The following is a 14,811-nucleotide window of genomic DNA, read 5'->3' on the forward strand; positions in this document are numbered from 1 at the left end:
ATGCTGTTCGGGGGCGACGTGTAGTCAGATGCTCCTGGTTCATTAAGACATATGTGGCGCCCTGGACTAGCCAGGTCATCACAGGTACTGCAACACACACCCCCACCCTGAGACAGGCACATCAGCCAGACACAAAATCCTCGTTGCCTCCCTCCAGGGGCTGATGTCCACACCAGGTGGGGTGGAGCCACGTGGTTGGCCCCACCCACTGAGGAGTTCACAGTCCTGGAGGCGGGAAAAGGAAGGGGAAAAGAGAGTTCGGTTAGGGAAGTGAAGGAGTGAGGAGCAAACTGGCCGTGTCCGGGTGCGTGGCCCGGGCACATACAGCAAGGTTGGCAGACGGTGGTGGCCGTCTGCAGGAGAGGCAGATCAACGCGGAACCGTAGGACCGGGGACGGGCGTTGGCCCGCCGGTACCGAACCGGGGAGCGAAGTGAAGCCGGCACACACAGGCAGGGCCTGCGGACCCCGACCAGGCTTGGAGCCGCCGTTAAAGGTCAAATCCGTCAGTGACCGGAACCCCAGGGGTTTCCTAGCAGCAAAGACCCGATAGAAGGCAACCGTCCGACCAGTAAAAGGAAATACAGCTACCGCCACAGCTAGAGTTCCAAGGGCCAGAGCCAGGAGGCAAAAGGGCTCCTCCGGCACCTATACGCTGGGGAGCGGGTTACCGTTGGGAAGCCATCGGAGCCAAACATACAAACAGGTGCAGGGAAAGACAGCCGCCATCAAGTGTCCAGGAGAAGCCACAGCAGCCGGCTGCGGGACCCGTCTATCAGCCGTTTGGTTTACCAGAGACTTTGCGTGCATCTGTTGCTGAGTGAGTACACCAGTGCCATCCGGCACCGCGCCGCGCTGTCCCTGCGACCCTTCACCTCACCAGCCCTGCCTCCCCGTCACCTCACCGGGCCAGGGACCACCAACCCCTACCCACGGAGGGGGAAAACATCCCAGCTGCTCCCTAACAACGCTCCCGGGATCCCTGACACCAGCAGCAGTGGTGCCCACCTTCACCACAAACCGTGGGTGGCGTCATGGACTCAATCCCCAAACCAAAACAATCCCCCCCCCTTTTCACTCACGGGCGCGGAGCGCTGCTCGAGTCCCCGGATCCGGCCCACCGCTCAAGCCACCGACCAGCAGCAGCTGGACCCGAGCGCCAGCGCAGTCGAGCAGCGCCCCCGCCGCCCGCGACACATACACGTCTGTTAATGAATCAGTATCATCAGGCATGTGGTGTGTGCCTCTGTGCTCCCTCGTGTGCCTCTGTGCACCTCCATGTACCTCCATGCGCCCTATGTACCTCCGTGTGCCTCTATGCGCCTCTGTGCTTCCCTGTGTGCCTCCATGTGCCTCCGTGTGCCTCTGTGTGCCCCATCCACCTCTTTGAGCCCCTGTGTGCCCCCATGTACCTCTTTGAGCCCCTGTGTGCCTCCATGTGCCCCGTGCGCCTCTGGGAGCCTCCGTGTTCCTCAGTGCGCCACTCTGTGTGCCCCCATGTACCTCTGTACACCCGTGTGTGCCCCCATGTACCTCTTTGAGCCCCTGTGTGCCTCCATGTGCCTTTGTGTGACTCCATGTGCCTCTGTATGCCTCAATGCGCCTCCATGTGCCCCGTGCACCTCTGGGAGCCTCCGTGTGCCTCTCTGTGTGCTTCCATGTACCCCTGTACACCCCTGTGTGCCCCCATGTACCTCTTTGAGCCCCTGTGTGCCTCCGGGTGCCTCTGTGTGCCCCCGTGCACCTCACCTCTGTATGTCTTCATGCGCCTCCATGAGCCCCCCCGTACGCCTCTGGGAGCCTCTGTGTGCCCCCGTACACCTCTGTGTGCCTTCGTGCAGCTCCATGTGCCTTTGTGCAACCCCAGCGTGCCTCAGTCCACCCCCTGTGTGCCTCGCCCCCAAGTCTTACTCCAGTCAGGGATTGGAATAAGATCTATGGGTAAGGAACGCCTGCACTCTTCACAAATTGGACAAACCCCAGCTTCACGCACTTTGTCAGAGATAGTGTGAGAACATCAGAAGTTACAAGATTTTATCACAGTCTTGCTCTGTACCAAAATTTTGCAACTTCTCAAGGCGTTTTACGTCAGACTTCTGGTGCAAAAGATTTGATGAATCGAGCCATATCTTTCTTGGAAGAAGAGTAAGAAAAGATTAAAGCTCAACAACGGGAGGATATTACAGAAGCTCCCAAAGTACAAAATTATATAGTTTTGTCTGTGATGGACGCCCAATAAATCGATTTGCAGTTGATTTTCTTACGTTCCGCCCTTTTGGCTGCAGCTTGTACCACAATCTCCGGATCGTGCACCGTCTTCCGTGTACTGTGTACTATGTAGGAAAAATGAGAAGACGCTGTAGATTCAGAGATAGATGGCAGCACCCACATATCCACAGTGACGACAGCGGCATAAAATCGCAAAAAGTCACCGATTTTTGTGCAAAGGCGATGTCATGATTGACTCTTGGCTCAGCTGGAGCTGAGCCTTTTTTTTTAGTTTCACTTCTGATGCAGGTCACGTTAGGGGTTAATCCTTTCTGCCTCGTTCTGGAGGTCAGGCTGCTTTATTAGGGCACTGTTTCTCTTGGACTTCGCCAGTGATACTTCTGGCTCTGGTGTGTTCTGCTCTTGAGTGACTTGTTGTCTGCCCTGCCCCCTCCTGACCTCCGTGTTCACCTGACCTGTTAACCTCCTCTGTTGTCTGTTTCCATCAGTGTCTCTCCCGCTGTCTCCCTGTTCGTTCCTTATCTGTTTACCTTAATTCTGTCTTGTCTTCCCACTCCCCCTCGCTTCTAGGCTCTGATTTCCCGGCTGCTGACTATTTGCTTCCCTCTGACTACGTTTAGACTTTGCCCTTGTGTACTTACAAGACCTCATGTTGTGACACGGCTTTCTGACGATTCTACTGCCATCTGGTGGGCTTGACTAGTATTACCTCTGCTAGGGAATTCCCTGCTCATACGTTTCCTCCACTTTTACGCCCCCTAGTTAACTACCTTCTCAGATAGTTTCAGGAATCCTCTTAGTCCCACATTACTGCGCTGTACTGCTATTGTACATCTTAGAGTACAGCGTGACAGGCGAATGGCAAACATTGCTACATTCTGATTTGATGACTCTATGTTCAGTATATACTGTGTCTTTTAGGTATATACTTTTGATGGACTTAAACTATTTTTATTGACTTTATAAACTGTTTTTATACTCTGTCTTGTAAGACTTTTACTTCAGTCTGTGATAAACATGATAGCGCTATATAACTCTATTGTGCGGGTTTTTATTGTTGACATTTTATCTTTCTCCTACTTTTGGTTCCATTTTGCGCATTTATACAGTGCAGGTCTTTTACATGCATTCTATAGGTGCGCCTCCGGTATGGCCGAACAAGGTGAGCGGATTAGATAATGCTCTCGTAAATCCTCAACAAAGACTTTCCAGAAACCTCTCCCAGCATCTGGGATTTTTTTTTTTTAATAAATTTTGAATAAGGGAAAGTTTCAGGAGTGTTTATTTCAATAAACTATTTTTTTGTCTATGTGTGTCTTTTTTTAATTTATTACTGGGTTAGTAATGGGGGTGTCTGATAGGCATCTCTCCATTACTAATACCAGGGCTTGATGCCAGCTGACACCACACAGCTGACATCAACCCCACAGGTATTAGGCCCTGTGTGCATAGTGCAGTTTTTGGTGCAGCATGTCAATTCTTTCTACATTTTTGACCTTCATTTTTCCATTGAATATAGTGAAAAAAAAAACAAAAAAGAGGCACTGAAAACACACAGAAACGTGGCAAAAACGCATGTTTTCTTTTGGCCAAAGGTGCGTTTTTCTGCCAGGGGCTGCCTTTTTTCAATGAAGAAACAAAACTACAGCGTGCGTGTGACACCCTGGCCTATCAGGTCGTCACAGGGTATTGTGCAATCTGCCCTTCTGTGCAATATCCACCTCCTCCTTGGTTACGGGTCCCTAACCAATGGTGTTGCCAAAACCAGCTAATCAAAATCCTAGGTACACTCTGCACCACACCCACCAGACACACCAGTGGACGGCCTGAGTGGAATAGTTGGGGGTTGGTAAGGGGAGGTCAGGAGTGTCAGGAGGAGAAGAATGTAGTGTTGGAGGTGAAAGAGAGAGGAGGTCAGGAGCTGGGCTCCTTGGAGTTACTAGGTGCCAGACGTTGGTCTCGGCCTGGTAGGAGCTGGAACCCCAGTCGCAGGGGATCGTGACAAGGGGCACGGCATTGTCGTGGAGGACAGCCGGCGGCCTTGTAACATCACTGGGCAGGGACCAGGGCACAACGGGGTACGTGGACCCTAGGTTAGGGAGTAGCTTCAGGCAACCTGACAATTCACCCGCCAACCATCACCGCCAACCATCACCGCAACCCACGGGTGGCGTCACTGACAAACTTTCCCCTTGTAAATACCCAAAACAAATATTGTTGTGGGCGGTGGGCTGCTGCGCGAGCCCCGGATCCGGCTGCCACTCGAGCCACAGCCACGATCCCGGATCTGAGCGCCTTGGGTAGCCTTCCCTGCCGTGGTCAGTCACCCCCTGCCCGCAACATGAGGAAACAAAAAACCCTGCAAATTCTGACATTTTTAGCGGAGATCAGAGCACTCGCCATTTACATCCTCAACTCTCCACCAGTGCTTAGTTATGTGAGCACATGATTGCTGCAGCCGATCACCTGTCTCATCATACTCCTACCACATGTGTTACCGCTTGTGATTGGCTGCAGTGGTCACGTGACTGTACAACATGTGATTACAGCAGTAAAGTTGTCAGGGGCCACTACGGCAGGGGAGCTGAATCAGTAGAGGACTTGAGAAGTTGGTGTTTTTTTTATTATTGGCACATTCCCTGCTTTTGTTTTCTTTTTAGACCGACTACAAACTTTAGGTGGAGGGTTACATAAGAAGACTTCGCCATCACTTGCCCTAAACGCAACAGAGATTGTCCGGGATGAACTGGACAAGAGAAAATGAAATGCCAAATAGTGCTCAGCACACATTAGTCATAGCCAGACTTTACACCACTGTACAAAGTGACATGGCATCATTTTTACTGTCCCTTTGTCTAATATCTTGTCCTGACGAGTGAATGTTCTTTTGTAGAGGGTGGACTATTCCCTTACGCTTCTGCCCTGTAGACACAAACCACGCTGTATTATACTAGTGTGATCTGTGTCATGTGTCTATGTATAAATTGTGTATATAATGTGTTTATGCATAGAGTATAAGTGTGGCCATCTAGTGGCGATTCTAGCTAGTGCTCATAGATGTAAATAGAATCTGCCTAGCGGCAGGAAGACTGTAGGACGGAGACACACACATACACTCAGCTTTAGATAATAGACTAGCTGTACTACCCGGCTTCGCCCGGGTTAACAACTGCTGTTAACAAAATAGAATGTATTAACAAAAATGTATTCTGCACACAAAAACCACAAAACAAATAGAAATGTAATTATTGAAAGGCAAAAACTAAGCTAATAGAAGCATTTCACAACATATATTCAACACCCCAGATATTCCACACAGATTTAACTAAATTGGCCAAGTAATGTGCTCCGTCTGTCTCTTTCCAGGGCTGTCTCTTTCCAGGTCTGTCTCTTTCCCCGTCTGTCTCTGTCTGTCTCTTTCCCTGTCTGTCTCTATCTGTCTCTTTCCCCATCTGTCTCTTTCCCCATCTGTCTCTTTCCCCATCTGTCTCTTTCCCTGTCTGTCTTTCTCCGTCTGTCTCTTTCCCCATTTGCCTGTCTCTGTCTCTTTCTTTGTCTGTCTCTATCTCTCTGTTTCTTTCCCCATCTGTCTCTTTCCAGGTCTGCCTCTTTCCAGGTCTGTCTCTTTCTCCATCTGTCTCTTTCCTCGTCTGTCTCTTTCCCCGTCTGTCTCTGTCTGTCTCTTTCCCCGTCTGTCTGTGTCTGTCTCTTTCCCCATCTGTCTCTTTCCCCATCTGTCTCTTTCCCCATCTGTCTCTTTCCCCATCTGCCTGTCTCTGTTTCTTTCTTTGTCTGTCTCTATCTCTCTGTTTCTTTCCCCATCTGTCTCTTTCCCCATCTGTCTCCCCATCTCTTTGTCTGTGTCTCTTTCCCTGTCTGCCTATCTCTTTCCTTGTCTGTCTCTATCAAGGTCTGTGTCTTTCCCCATCTATCTTTGTCTGTCTCTCTGGCTGTCTCCTCCTTCCCTGTCTGCCTCTCTCTGTCCCTGTCTGCATGTCTGTATGTCTCTTTCCCCATCTGTTTCTTTCCAGGTCTGTCTGTGTCTTTCCCCATCTTTCTCTTTCCCCATCTGTCTCTTTCCAGGTCTGTCTCTTTCACCGTCTGTCTCTGTCTGTCTCTCTGTCTGTCTCTATCTCTCTGTCTGTCTCTCTATCTGTCTCTCTGTCTGTCTCTCTGTCTCTTTCTCTGTCTGTCTCTGTCTGTCTCTCTCTATCTGTCTCCCCACCGACATCTTATTACCTCACATATAAGCTTCTTATACTATGAATGTCTCTTGTTCCTATAGCAACCAATCACAGCTCCTACTAATAACCTGTAGTTCCATTTACTTTAATGGAGGCATGTTTTTTGGAGCGTAACAGTAAAACGCGGGGTTAAATTTTCCTGTCAAAACATAGTCTACGATATTCCCTGGGTCACAGGAGGTGTCTGTGCAAAATTTTGTGATTGTAAGGCTGTGTGCACACGTTGCGTTTTTTACCGCGGAAACGCTGCTTTTAGAACCGCAGCGTTTCAGTGGCAAATTGCATGCGTTCAGCTTTCCCAGCAAAGTGTATGAGAAAGCCGAAAAATCAGTGCACAAGCTGCGTTTCTAAACGCAGCGTTTTGGATGCCAAAAATCGGTGCGGAAAGAAAAGCAGCATGTCACTTCTTTTGTGCGATGTGGCTGCGTTCTCTCCCCCATTAAATCAATGATGTGGGGTCAGAACGCAGCTACACCGCAGTGAGCTGCTTTTTTGTTGCGGTCCGCGGGCTTTGTCGGCATGCCAGAACGCAGGCATTTACCTGGAAGTGAGGTCAAGAGGTTTCCTGTTGACCTCACTTCCTGGCAAAGTCCAGGAAAGCCCCCGGTGTCTCCAAAGTGCCCGCCCAGACCCCTGACCCCCCTCCCGAAAATCCAACATGGCCGCGCGCACAGTAGCGCACCGGCCGCCCTGCTCCTATGATTTCTGTCGCATGTGCCTTGAGACATGCGACAGAAAAATACCCCCCAGGCCCTGCCAGGTCACCCCCTGTTCCCCCCGGTATTCCCCCTTACCTGTCCGGTCGCAGCGCTGATCCCCCGCGGCCCCCTCCTCCTTCACAGTGCACGCTGGCCGGTCACATGAGCAGAGCAGCTGACAGCCAGCACTGTGTTCAGAGAGCTGTGCTGGCTGCTTGCACTCTGCAGCTGTGACCCGGGGAGAGTGGGTGCAGATTTTTGGCACCCACTCTCCTCAAATGGAGGGTCTGCCCTCCTAGAAAATGGGGGATACGTTCCCTGAACGTGCCCCCATATTCTAGAAGGTCCAGAGGCGACGTGGGACGTCCAAATGGATTTCTGCGGACCCATTATTTTTCAAATTTTTTGATTAAATTGGAGAACAAGGGAATGATTTGGGGAGTGTTTTTTCTAATGAAAAATTTTTTGTCATTTTTTTTTGCTTTTGCTTACTGTCAATTAGTTATGTCTGGTATCTGATAGACGCCGTGACATCACTAATTGCTGGGCTTGATGCCAGGTGACATTACACATCTGGTATCAACCCCATTTATTACCCCGTTTGCCAACGCACCAGGGCGCGGGATGAGTTGGGGCGAAACGCCAGGATTGGCGCATCTAATGGATGCGCCACTTCTGGGGCGGCTGCGGCCTGCTATTTTTAGGCTGGGGAGAGTCCAATAACCATGGCTCTTCCCACCCTGAGAATACCAGACCCCAGCTGTCAGCTTCACCTTGGCTGGTGATCTAATTTGGGGGGGGACCCCACGTTATTTTTTTTTTAATTCTTTATTTATAAATAAAAAAAAAAAGCCTGGGGAGCCCTCCAAATTGATCACCAGCCAAGATGAAGCTGCCAGCTGTGGTTTGCAGGCTACAGCTGTCTGCTTTACCCTGACTGGCTATCAAAAATAGGGGGGACCCCACGCCATTTTTTTCATTGTTTTTTTTTTTTTTTTTTTTTTGGATAAATACTAAGCTAGGCACCCTTTAGTGACACATGAAAGGTACTAAAGGTGCCAGCTTAGAATATGCAGGCGGGGGTGGGACGTTATATATATTTGACATCCATTCATCCATTGACGCTTTTTAGGCTGTGTGCCCACAATCAGGGTTTGCAGCGTTATGGGCGCTGAGTGTTTTCCCTGCGTCCATAACGCTGCGTTGTGCAGTAGAAGCACAGTGGAAGGATTTTTGGAGATCCCATGCCCACTGTGCTTCTTTTCTCCGCAGCATAAACTGACCGGTGGCGTGGCTTCCCGAGCCTCAGCATGTCAATTTATGCTGCGGAGACGAGAGTGTTCTCTGCAGGTAGTATAGAGCTCCACAGCAGACTGAACCCAAATCGTGGGCATGGGCAGCTGCAGGAAGGCTGACACTGTGTACTAGACGCCGTGTCACTGGATCATGGCCACACAGCCTTAGGCCTCTTTCACACGTCAGTGATTCTGGTACGTTTGTGCTTTTTTTTAAACATACCAGAATCACTGACATACGCAGACCCATTATAATGAATGGGTCTGCTCACACGTCAGTGATTTTTCACTGCACGTGTCTCCGTGCGGCGTACCTGCGTGTGCGTGATTGCCGCACGGAGACATGTCCATTTTTTTCTGGCATCACTGATGTTCCACGGACCACGCAGTGGTGTGGTCCGTGAAACACGTGCCAGAAAAAAACGTGCTTTTAAAATAAAAATCATTTTAACTCACCCGGCGTCCAGCGATGTCCTCTGCAGCCTGTTCAGCTTGCTGCTTCTGAGCCGGCTCATTATTGTCGCGCATATTCATGATGCGCGACACAGCCGACCCGGAAGCAGCTGCTGCGGGGGTCAGCACCAGCCGGATGCTGCACCGCGGGAGCGATCAGCACCATGGACAGCGGGAGCGGGCGCAGGTGAGATGATTACTGAGTGCAATCACGGGCCACGGAGAACGGAGCCCGGATTGCACTTAGACAACCCACGTGTGCCGTGATTCACGGCACACGGAGGTACATGTGCGTGTTTTACACGCCAGTGAAAAACGTCAGTGTTTTTCACTGATGTGTGAAACGGGCCTAAAAGTGAGAATATTGTTGCTACAGCAACATTTTGGGGGAAGTAACTGTGGATTCAAAATGCTTAATATACTCCTGAATAAAATCCTTGAGGGGTGCAGATTCCAAAATGGGGTCACTTGTGGGGGTTTTCTGACGTATAGGCACCCAAGGGGCCCTGCTAATGTGACATGGTGCGCGAAGTTTATTTCAACTTTTCCAAAATTCAAATGGTGCTCCTTCCATTCCAAGCCCTCCCATTTATCCAAACAGAATGTGGAGAAGGAAATGACATCACAGGTTTTTTTTTTCCAAAGGTCTGTGTTCAACCAACTTTATTAACACTGACAAGTCTTAAAAGAACGCACCTAAAAAACGCATGAAAAACGCATGCATTTTCGATGCGTTTTTCTCAAAAAGCATTGTTTATAATTCTCCCCACTGCCAGAGGGTGCGTTTTTTTCCGCGCTGAAAAAAAAGCAACGTGTGCACATAGCCTTATGCGACGGTGCGGATACACTTTTCGTTTCACTTTTTCCCCATTATGTAGATAGGGGCAAAATTGATTGGTAAATTGGAATGCGCAGGGTTAAAATTTTGCCTCACAACATAGCCTATGACGCTTTCTGGGTCCAGAAGTGTGAGTTTGCAAAATTATGTGGCTGTAGCTGCGACGGTGCAGATGCCAATCCCGGACACACACACACACACACACACAAACACACACACACACACACACACACACACACACACATACACACACACACACATACACACACACGCACACACACACACACAGATTCAGCTTTATATATTAGATTAGTAAAGATGAGTGAATTGATTTGTGGAACTTCGGTTAGTCCAGCGTCCAGGTCAGTGGTACCTTGCAACAAGATTGGAAGCCCACACATCTCTTACCTTATGACCAGTGGCGTACCGTCAATAGAGGCAGACCACGCGGCTGCTACGGTCCCGTGACCTAAAGGAGCCCGGGGTGGCTGCCTGCGGTGTGTGTACTTTCACTTTCCTCATTTCCAGCACAGGCGGGCTACCCCGGGCCATCACCAAGCAGCTTATTAAGGGGGGACCCGCACTGTGTGAATAGTTGCAGGCGCCAACAGAGAGGTGCAGACTCCACACTGCTGTAGAGTAACCCTCCTTCCGTTTTTTTTTTTGCGGTCCCCAAAAAAAACCGGACGGCACACGGATGACAGACGGATAATATACGGAACAGATACGGATGTCACACGGATGCATCCATGGAAAAACAGGAACGTTTTTTGCGGACCACAAAAATTGGACGCTCGTGTGAATGTAGCCTTAATATAAATCACGACTTTTGTAACAGGATGGAGCGTTGTGTATCCACATTATATTCACAGGATACATCTGCTCACGGCCTTCAGATCAATATTTCCTAAAAATTAACTTCTATCATTATTACCGTAATTAAAACAAAGTTTATTTTTTTTTACTCCCAAGATACATTTTCTTTTTTAGAAAAAAAGAAATCTAAATACAATCCTTGTATCCATGTCTATTCAGCGCACAAGACCTTTTAAAGAGAACCTGTCACTAAATAAAAAGTGGATCTTCTTCTAGATTGGGAGCAGTAGGAGATGGACGTTCTCGTAGACCGCGCCGCGGTGAGAGGAGCAGCTCCACAGGTGGTAATACTGCAAGGAGCTTTTATTCACGCATTTCAGGTTTGTACTGACCCTTTCTCAAAAATGAGCTACATGTAAAGATCGATATGACAATGGGGTAGGGTGCCTTTAAATACACACCTGGGCGTGAATGAGGTGCGCTTTATACAAAAGCCGGTAATATCACGAAATAACAGAATAGACTGGAAAACATATGGTCATTATTGCCGTGCTCACAGGGTCTTGACCCACAAACAAAGTTCATTTTAATCCTTAGATCTTTGAAAAATAATAATTTCCACAATTGGACATTATATAAAATGTTCCTGTACTTAGATAATCTTATATATGTTTCCCTGCTGTGTACTGTGTAATGGCCGTGTCTGACCGTACAGGGACATGGTCTGATCATACCACATCTCCTGGGTCAGGGGGGGAAGTAAAAGAGTATACAGACATCACAGCACGGAAAACCGTGGGAAAACCCCTTTAAGACATCATAAATAATGAAATACATTTAAAATGAATTAAAAACAGATAAAACAATATAATAAATGCAAAATTCCAAAATACTGTCAAGAAAAAAAATGAACGCGTACTAGACGTCTATGGATGGCGGTGTAAAATCTAAAGACTGGATTGACCCTCACGTAGCTAATGGAAGGATTGTATAATATGATTGTATTTTTATAACAAATACAATAGAGGATGTATTAATTAAAATAAATAGATAGGGAGAGCAAAGAGCAAAGTGTATAATGCATGGGGCTGACTTCTACTGTAGAAAAGGAGTGTAATGAAATATAAACATGGGGGACGACTGAAGCAGGTCTCATCTGTTTGGAGTTGATTGGATTTTAGTGCCACAGCCCAAGTCGATCAACGCAATGTTGAATTTTCAGCCATTATTTATAAGTTGTTGGTTCATATGATTGCAGCATTTTCCGTACCTGAGGAAAAGGAATCACTGTATTAGATTTCCAGTTAGAATGGTCTGTATCATGAAATATATATTTCAAGGAGTACTCTGGTGATAACTGATAGATTGTTGGTGTCTGACTGTATAATTTTTTTTTTTCATTTTTTTATTTTACATTTTATGGTCAATCAAAACTACAACTCAACCTGCAAAAAATACGAGGCCTTATATAATGATGTTGATTGAATAAAAAAAAAAAAGTTTATCACTCTTAAGGCTGCTTTACACGCAGCGACATCGCTAGCCCCTGTCGATTGTGCATCACGGGCAAATCGCTGCACGTAGCGCACATCGCTAGGACCCGTCACACGGACTTACTTTCCTAGCGATGTCCCTGTGGCCGGTAAACCGCCTCATTTCTAAGGGGGCGGTTCGTGCGGCGTCACAGCGACATCACTAAGCGGCCACCCAATAGAAGCGGAGGGGCGGAGAAGCAGCCGAAAGAAAGTGACGCTCACCTCGTTGCCAGAGGACGCAGGTACGGTCATGTTCCTCGTTCCTGGGGTGTCACATGTAGCGATATGTGCTGCCTCAGGAACGACGAACAACCTGCGTCCTGCAACAGCAACGATATTTGGGATTAGAACGACGTGTCAACAATCAACTATTAGGTGAATAATTTTGATTGTTAGCGGTCGCTCGTACGCGTCACACGCAACGACGTTGCTAACGAGGCCGGATGTGCGTCATGAATTCCGTGACCCCAACAACATTTCGTTAGCGATGTCGTTGCGTGTAAAGCCCCCTTTAGGCCTGTTTCAGACGTCAGTGATTCTGGTACGTATGTGCTAGTTTTTATATGTACCAGAATCACTGATATGCGCAGACCCATTATAATCAATGGGTCTGCACACACATCAGTGGTTTTTCACTGACCGTGTCTCTGTGCGGCGTACACGTGTGTCCATGATTACTGCACGGAGACATGTCCGTTTTGTTCTGGCATCACTGATGTCTCACGGACCACACTATGGTATGATCTGTGAAACATGTACCAGAAAAACATAGACACTGAAAATAAAAAGCATTTTATACTCACCTTCTCCAGCGACGCTGTGTTCTGCTTCTGCTCTCTCCTGTTTCCTGGCTGGCTAATTACTGGCATGTATATTCACGAATGCACGACACAGCCAACCTGGAAGTAGCTGCAGCGGGGGTCAGCCGGAGCCAGATGCTGCACCGCAGAACTCTTCAGCACCACGGACAACAGGAGCGGGTAGAGGTGAGTTTATGTCCATGTGCAATCACTGGTGACCGATCACGTCTCACGGATTGCACACGGACAACCCACGTGTGGCGTGAATAACGGCACACGGAGGGACATAGGCGTGTTTAATACATCAGTGAAAAACGTCTGTGTTTTTGACTGACGTGTGAAACAGGCCTTAGATGAAGGGGAGATAAAAAAAAATTAACAAATATTTCCCGGTCATGAACAGGTAAAAATAGTGCCATTTATTACTAGTGATGGGAGGATTCTGGGATATCCGGGATTGGCGGGACAAACTGGATTAAAAACAAAATCAATTCCCACCTGGAATTGATCCTCGATATCTGTCAGGACAGCCGTCCCCATATAAGTCTATAGGAACCAGAATCCAGCACTTAAAAATGGTGGTAGAAGGGATATGGGGATTGGAGCAAGCGGGCTATACTTACCGAGTCTCCGGCACGACTGTAACTGCTTCTGGGCCGCTCATTAACCTTATACATATTCATTGCTTCCCCCGCCCACCGGCAGTCCTGACATCTGTGATTGGTTGTAGTCAGACGCCCCCCAGCCTGTGTGACACTGTCTGATTGCTTGCTATCACAGACCCTGTCTGCGTGTCACTCTTGTGGTATAAAAATAAATAAAAAAATTGGTGTAGGACCCTCCATATTATGATACCCAGCACAGATAAAGCCCATGGCTTCACACTGCAACCCCCAGCGGTGCACTTATCTTGGCTATGTATCAAAACATGGGTCAGGCACCCGTATACTTTTGACACAGCGCGGATCCGGACTTTTACAGTCCGAGTCTTCCCATCACTATCCATTGCATTTTGTCCAAAACCAAAAAACATCCAGAGTGAAAAATGTGAACAAAAAAAAGAAAATACATGATGCGGTCTTCACACCCTTGTAATAGAAATCGGAGCGGGTCCACACATGTTCTAAGCAGAGAAGATATATAAATGCATTTATAGACTTTAATCTCTCATCACATTCAACACCAGAGGAGACGGAAGATGTGAAAATACAAAGAGGTTTATAATACACTAGAAGGTGGCCCGATTCTAACACATCGGGTATTCTAGAATTTATTGTGTAGTTAATGTATGATTTTTGTTATATATATATATATACTGTATACAGTTAGGTCCAGAAATATTTGGACAGTGGCACAATTTGCGCGAGTTGGGCTCTGCATGCCACCACATTGGATTTGAAATGAAACCTCTACAACAGAATTCAAGTGCAGATTGTAACATTTAATTTGAAGGTTTGAACAAAAATATCTGATAGAAATTGTAGGAATTGTACACATTTCTTTACAAACACTCCACATTTTAGGAGGTCAAAAGTAATTGGACAAATAAACCAAACCCAAAAAAAAAATTTTTATTTTCAATATTTTGTTGCGAATCCTTTGGAGGCAATCACTGCCTTAAGTCTGGAACCCATGGACATCACCAAACGCTGGGTTTCCTCCTTCTTAATGCTTTGCCAGGCCTTTACAGCCGCAGCCTTCAGGTCTTGCTTGTTTGTGGGTCTTTCCGTCTTAAGTCTGGATTTGAGCAAGTGAAATGCATGCTCAATTGGGTTAAGATCTGGTGATTGACTTGGCCATTGCAGAATGTTCCACTTTTTTGCATTCATGAACTCCTGGGTAGCTTTGGCTGTATGCTTGGGGTCATTGTCCATCTGTACTATGAAGCGCCGTCCGATCAACTT

At 47.7% G+C, this 14,811-nt stretch overlaps 1 protein-coding gene across 1 annotated transcript in view; it reads right to left on the reverse strand.

Annotated features, from left to right (window-relative positions):
• Window positions 1-10,696: 10,696 nt before the first annotated feature.
• Window positions 10,697-14,811, reverse strand: part of LOC142250288 (class I histocompatibility antigen, F10 alpha chain-like) — a 35,858-nt gene continuing 31,743 nt past the window's right edge. The window contains exon 7 of the mRNA XM_075322426.1: window positions 10,697-11,842. The gene's annotated coding sequence lies outside the window, so the exon portion shown is untranslated. The remainder of the gene's footprint in view (window positions 11,843-14,811) is intronic.

Source organism: Anomaloglossus baeobatrachus, chromosome 9 (genome assembly GCF_048569485.1).
Source record: "Anomaloglossus baeobatrachus isolate aAnoBae1 chromosome 9, aAnoBae1.hap1, whole genome shotgun sequence".
NCBI lineage: Eukaryota > Metazoa > Chordata > Amphibia > Anura > Aromobatidae > Anomaloglossus > Anomaloglossus baeobatrachus.